Source organism: Phyllobates terribilis, unplaced genomic scaffold, assembly GCF_046119375.1.
Source record: "Phyllobates terribilis strain yellow unplaced genomic scaffold, ASM4611937v1 Scaffold_1792__1_contigs__length_210035, whole genome shotgun sequence".
Classification (NCBI taxonomy): domain Eukaryota; kingdom Metazoa; phylum Chordata; class Amphibia; order Anura; family Dendrobatidae; genus Phyllobates; species Phyllobates terribilis.
The window spans coordinates 150,001-157,500 of record NW_027364552.1 but is presented as its reverse complement, the minus strand read 5'-3'; positions in this window follow the sequence as shown (position 1 = coordinate 157,500).

Here is a 7,500-nt window from a genome sequence, read left to right as displayed (position 1 = left end):
CCCATGTGGAGAACCAGGGCCCGCGGGGGGGTCTGGCCAGGCTCACTTCAACCCAGGAACACCTCTCTGACTTGGGATAGGCGACCGGCAAAAGTCCCCCCACGCAGCTGCGGAAGCCTGGGTTCAGCCAAGGTGCAGACCTCCAGCCGAACAGGGACTCATAGCCAAAACGCATACCCAGGCCTACGGAGGTGAAAACCAGCTTAAATGAGTCGAAATGTGTCGGGGCTGAGAGGTACCTCTCTCTCATATATTCTGCCGGTGGTGTGCAAAACTGGGTCTTTGCATGGAGTGTCACCCTATACCCACTTTAGGGACGCATGCAAAAAAGTGCCCGATCGCCTGGAACTGTCAGGCGGATTCGGCTCCCTGGAATTTCCTCATTCTGGTTCTTTTTCACTTTTTGTCTCTTTTGCGACATCTAGTGGGCAGGCTGCATTACTGCAACCGGGGACACCTCAAAACGCTTGGAACTGGGGAGCGGGCTCAATTTACAAACGTTTTGCGGGTCCTGGAAGTCAAAATTGTGACTTCTGAAAACGACTAAGTATCAAGGACTCATCGCGCGAATCGCTCTGGAACTGAAATCGGATGCGCGCACTGACATGCTCCCCTCTCTGGAAGTCTGACACAAGTTGAAAAATTTTCTAAGTCCCCAAAAATTTTTTTTTTCAACTTTTTTTCAATTTTCCCCCTGTGGGATATATATTTTACCCACACTTTTGGAGCCCTCCTGGGATGCCCTCTAACATACTAGAACCTCATTTTGTGGAAGTTTTCACAAAATTGTGAAATTTTCAAAAAGTCAGAAATTTTGCCAAAAACGACTAAGTATCAAGGACTCATCGCGCGAATCGCTCTGGAACTGAAATCGGATGCGCGCACTGACACGCTCCCCTGTCTGGAAGTCTGACAAAAGTTGAAAAATTTTCTAAGTCCCCAAAAATTTTTTTTTTCAACTTTTTTTCAATTTTCCCCCTGTGGGATATATATTTTACCCACACTTTTGGAGCCCTCCTGGGATGCCCTCTAACATACTAGAACCTCATTTTGTGGAAGTTTTCACAAAATTGTGAAATTTTCCAAAAAGTCAGAAATTTTGCAAAAACGACTAAGTATCAAGGACTCATCGCGCGAATCGCTCTGGAACTGAAATCGGATGCGCGCACTGACATGCTCCCCTCTCTGGAAGTCTGACACATGTGTGAAAATTTTCTAAGTCCCCAAAAATTTTTTTTTTCAACTTTTTTTCAATTTTCCCCCTGTGGGATATATATTTTACCCACACTTTTGGAGCCCTCCTGGGATGCCCTCTAACATACTAGAACCTCATTTTGTGGAAGTTTTCACAAAATTGTGAAATTTTCAAAAAGTCAGAAATTTTGCCAAAAACGACTAAGTATCAAGGACTCATCGCGCGAATCGCTCTGGAACTGAAATCGGATGCGCGCACTGACACGCTCCCCTGTCTGGAAGTCTGACAAAAGTTGAAAAATTTTCTAAGTCCCCAAAAATTTTTTTTTTCAACTTTTTTTCAATTTTCCCCCTGTGGGATATATATTTTACCCACACTTTTGGAGCCCTCCTGGGATGCCCTCTAACATACTAGAACCTCATTTTGTGGAAGTTTTCACAAAATTGTGAAATTTTCAAAAAGTCAGAAATTTTGCCAAAAACGACTAAGTATCAAGGACTCATCGCGCGAATCGCTCTGGAACTGAAATCGGATGCGCGCACTGACACGCTCCCCTGTCTGGAAGTCTGACAAAAGTTGAAAAATTTTCTAAGTCCCCAAAAATTTTTTTTTTCAACTTTTTTTCAATTTTCCCCCTGTGGGATATATATTTTACCCACACTTTTGGAGCCCTCCTGGGATGCCCTCTAACATACTAGAACCTCATTTTGTGGAAGTTTTCACAAAATTGTGAAATTTTCCAAAAAGTCAGAAATTTTGCAAAAACGACTAAGTATCAAGGACTCATCGCGCGAATCGCTCTGGAACTGAAATCGGATGCGCGCACTGACACGCTCCCCTGTCTGGAAGTCTGACAAAAGTTGAAAAATTTTCTAAGTCCCCAAAAATTTTTTTTTTCAACTTTTTTTCAATTTTCCCCCTGTGGGATATATATTTTACCCACACTTTTGGAGCCCTCCTGGGATGCCCTCTAACATACTAGAACCTCATTTTGTGGAAGTTTTCACAAAATTGTGAAATTTTCAAAAAGTCAGAAATTTTGCCAAAAACGACTAAGTATCAAGGACTCATCGCGCGAATCGCTCTGGAACTGAAATCGGATGCGCGCACTGACACGCTCCCCTGTCTGGAAGTCTGACAAAAGTTGAAAAATTTTCTAAGTCCCCAAAAATTTTTTTTTTCAACTTTTTTTCAATTTTCCCCCTGTGGGATATATATTTTACCCACACTTTTGGAGCCCTCCTGGGATGCCCTCTAACATACTAGAACCTCATTTTGTGGAAGTTTTCACAAAATTGTGAAATTTTCAAAAAGTCAGAAATTTTGCCAAAAACGACTAAGTATCAAGGACTCATCGCGCGAATCGCTCTGGAACTGAAATCGGATGCGCGCACTGACACGCTCCCCTGTCTGGAAGTCTGACAAAAGTTGAAAAATTTTCTAAGTCCCCAAAAATTTTTTTTTTCAACTTTTTTTCAATTTTCCCCCTGTGGGATATATATTTTACCCACACTTTTGGAGCCCTCCTGGGATGCCCTCTAACATACTAGAACCTCATTTTGTGGAAGTTTTCACAAAATTGTGAAATTTTCCAAAAAGTCAGAAATTTTGCAAAAACGACTAAGTATCAAGGACTCATCGCGCGAATCGCTCTGGAACTGAAATCGGATGCGCGCACTGACACGCTCCCCTGTCTGGAAGTCTGACAAAAGTTGAAAAATTTTCTAAGTCCCCAAAAATTTTTTTTTTCAACTTTTTTTCAATTTTCCCCCTGTGGGATATATATTTTACCCACACTTTTGGAGCCCTCCTGGGATGCCCTCTAACATACTAGAACCTCATTTTGTGGAAGTTTTCACAAAATTGTGAAATTTTCCAAAAAGTCAGAAATTTTGCAAAAACGACTAAGTATCAAGGACTCATCGCGCGAATCGCTCTGGAACTGAAATCGGATGCGCGCACTGACACGCTCCCCTGTCTGGAAGTCTGACAAAAGTTGAAAAATTTTCTAAGTCCCCAAAAATTTTTTTTTTCAACTTTTTTTCAATTTTCCCCCTGTGGGATATATATTTTACCCACACTTTTGGAGCCCTCCTGGGATGCCCTCTAACATACTAGAACCTCATTTTGTGGAAGTTTTCACAAAATTGTGAAATTTTCCAAAAAGTCAGAAATTTTGCAAAAACGACTAAGTATCAAGGACTCATCGCGCGAATCGCTCTGGAACTGAAATCGGATGCGCGCACTGACATGCTCCCCTCTCTGGAAGTCTGACACATGTGTGAAAATTTTCTAAGTCCCCAAAAATTTTTTTTTTCAACTTTTTTTCAATTTTCCCCCTGTGGGATATATATTTTACCCACACTTTTGGAGCCCTCCTGGGATGCCCTCTAACATACTAGAACCTCATTTTGTGGAAGTTTTCACAAAATTGTGAAATTTTCAAAAAAGTCAGAAATTTTGCAAAAACGACTAAGTATCAAGGACTCATCGCGCGAATCGCTCTGGAACTGAAATCGGATGCGCGCACTGACATGCTCCCCTCTCTGGAAGTCTGACACATGTGTGAAAATTTTCTAAGTCCCCAAAAATTTTTTTTTTCAACTTTTTTTCAATTTTCCCCCTGTGGGATATATATTTTACCCACACTTTTGGAGCCCTCCTGGGATGCCCTCTAACATACTAGAACCTCATTTTGTGGAAGTTTTCACAAAATTGTGAAATTTTCAAAAAGTCAGAAATTTTGCCAAAAACGACTAAGTATCAAGGACTCATCGCGCGAATCGCTCTGGAACTGAAATCGGATGCGCGCACTGACACGCTCCCCTGTCTGGAAGTCTGACAAAAGTTGAAAAATTTTCTAAGTCCCCAAAAATTTTTTTTTTCAACTTTTTTTCAATTTTCCCCCTGTGGGATATATATTTTACCCACACTTTTGGAGCCCTCCTGGGATGCCCTCTAACATACTAGAACCTCATTTTGTGGAAGTTTTCACAAAATTGTGAAATTTTCCAAAAAGTCAGAAATTTTGCAAAAACGACTAAGTATCAAGGACTCATCGCGCGAATCGCTCTGGAACTGAAATCGGATGCGCGCACTGACATGCTCCCCTCTCTGGAAGTCTGACACATGTGTGAAAATTTTCTAAGTCCCCAAAAATTTTTTTTTTCAACTTTTTTTCAATTTTCCCCCTGTGGGATATATATTTTACCCACACTTTTGGAGCCCTCCTGGGATGCCCTCTAACATACTAGAACCTCATTTTGTGGAAGTTTTCACAAAATTGTGAAATTTTCAAAAAAGTCAGAAATTTTGCAAAAACGACTAAGTATCAAGGACTCATCGCGCGAATCGCTCTGGAACTGAAATCGGATGCGCGCACTGACATGCTCCCCTCTCTGGAAGTCTGACACATGTGTGAAAATTTTCTAAGTCCCCAAAAATTTTTTTTTTCAACTTTTTTTCAATTTTCCCCCTGTGGGATATATATTTTACCCACACTTTTGGAGCCCTCCTGGGATGCCCTCTAACATACTAGAACCTCATTTTGTGGAAGTTTTCACAAAATTGTGAAATTTTCAAAAAGTCAGAAATTTTGCCAAAAACGACTAAGTATCAAGGACTCATCGCGCGAATCGCTCTGGAACTGAAATCGGATGCGCGCACTGACACGCTCCCCTGTCTGGAAGTCTGACACATGTGTGAAAATTTTCTAAGTCCCCAAAAATTTTTTTTTTCAACTTTTTTTCAATTTTCCCCCTGTGGGATATATATTTTACCCACACTTTTGGAGCCCTCCTGGGATGCCCTCTAACATACTAGAACCTCATTTTGTGGAAGTTTTCACAAAATTGTGAAATTTTCCAAAAAGTCAGAAATTTTGCAAAAACGACTAAGTATCAAGGACTCATCGCGCGAATCGCTCTGGAACTGAAATCGGATGCGCGCACTGACACGCTCCCCTGTCTGGAAGTCTGACAAAAGTTGAAAAATTTTCTAAGTCCCCAAAAATTTTTTTTTTCAACTTTTTTTCAATTTTCCCCCTGTGGGATATATATTTTACCCACACTTTTGGAGCCCTCCTGGGATGCCCTCTAACATACTAGAACCTCATTTTGTGGAAGTTTTCACAAAATTGTGAAATTTTCAAAAAGTCAGAAATTTTGCCAAAAACGACTAAGTATCAAGGACTCATCGCGCGAATCGCTCTGGAACTGAAATCGGATGCGCGCACTGACACGCTCCCCTGTCTGGAAGTCTGACACATGTGTGAAAATTTTCTAAGTCCCCAAAAATTTTTTTTTTCAACTTTTTTTCAATTTTCCCCCTGTGGGATATATATTTTACCCACACTTTTGGAGCCCTCCTGGGATGCCCTCTAACATACTAGAACCTCATTTTGTGGAAGTTTTCACAAAATTGTGAAATTTTCAAAAAGTCAGAAATTTTGCCAAAAACGACTAAGTATCAAGGACTCATCGCGCGAATCGCTCTGGAACTGAAATCGGATGCGCGCACTGACACGCTCCCCTGTCTGGAAGTCTGACAAAAGTTGAAAAATTTTCTAAGTCCCCAAAAATTTTTTTTTTCAACTTTTTTTCAATTTTCCCCCTGTGGGATATATATTTTACCCACACTTTTGGAGCCCTCCTGGGATGCCCTCTAACATACTAGAACCTCATTTTGTGGAAGTTTTCACAAAATTGTGAAATTTTCAAAAAAGTCAGAAATTTTGCAAAAACGACTAAGTATCAAGGACTCATCGCGCGAATCGCTCTGGAACTGAAATCGGATGCGCGCACTGACATGCTCCCCTCTCTGGAAGTCTGACACATGTGTGAAAATTTTCTAAGTCCCCAAAAATTTTTTTTTTCAACTTTTTTTCAATTTTCCCCCTGTGGGATATATATTTTACCCACACTTTTGGAGCCCTCCTGGGATGCCCTCTAACATACTAGAACCTCATTTTGTGGAAGTTTTCACAAAATTGTGAAATTTTCAAAAAGTCAGAAATTTTGCCGAAAACGACTAAGTATCAAGGACTCATCGCGCGAATCGCTCTGGAACTGAAATCGGATGCGCGCACTGACACGCTCCCCTGTCTGGAAGTCTGACACATGTGTGAAAATTTTCTAAGTCCCCAAAAATTTTTTTTTTCAACTTTTTTTCAATTTTCCCCCTGTGGGATATATATTTTACCCACACTTTTGGAGCCCTCCTGGGATGCCCTCTAACATACTAGAACCTCATTTTGTGGAAGTTTTCACAAAATTGTGAAATTTTCAAAAAGTCAGAAATTTTGCCAAAAACGACTAAGTATCAAGGACTCATCGCGCGAATCGCTCTGGAACTGAAATCGGATGCGCGCACTGACACGCTCCCCTGTCTGGAAGTCTGACAAAAGTTGAAAAATTTTCTAAGTCCCCAAAAATTTTTTTTTTCAACTTTTTTTCAATTTTCCCCCTGTGGGATATATATTTTACCCACACTTTTGGAGCCCTCCTGGGATGCCCTCTAACATACTAGAACCTCATTTTGTGGAAGTTTTCACAAAATTGTGAAATTTTCCAAAAAGTCAGAAATTTTGCAAAAACGACTAAGTATCAAGGACTCATCGCGCGAATCGCTCTGGAACTGAAATCGGATGCGCGCACTGACACGCTCCCCTGTCTGGAAGTCTGACAAAAGTTGAAAAATTTTCTAAGTCCCCAAAAATTTTTTTTTTCAACTTTTTTTCAATTTTCCCCCTGTGGGATATATATTTTACCCACACTTTTGGAGCCCTCCTGGGATGCCCTCTAACATACTAGAACCTCATTTTGTGGAAGTTTTCACAAAATTGTGAAATTTTCCAAAAAGTCAGAAATTTTGCAAAAACGACTAAGTATCAAGGACTCATCGCGCGAATCGCTCTGGAACTGAAATCGGATGCGCGCACTGACACGCTCCCCTGTCTGGAAGTCTGACAAAAGTTGAAAAATTTTCTAAGTCCCCAAAAATTTTTTTTTTCAACTTTTTTTCAATTTTCCCCCTGTGGGATATATATTTTACCCACACTTTTGGAGCCCTCCTGGGATGCCCTCTAACATACTAGAACCTCATTTTGTGGAAGTTTTCACAAAATTGTGAAATTTTCCAAAAAGTCAGAAATTTTGCAAAAACGACTAAGTATCAAGGACTCATCGCGCGAATCGCTCTGGAACTGAAATCGGATGCGCGCACTGACATGCTCCCCTCTCTGGAAGTCTGACACATGTGTGAAAATTTTCTAAGTCCCCAAAAATTTTTTTTTTCAACTTTTTTTC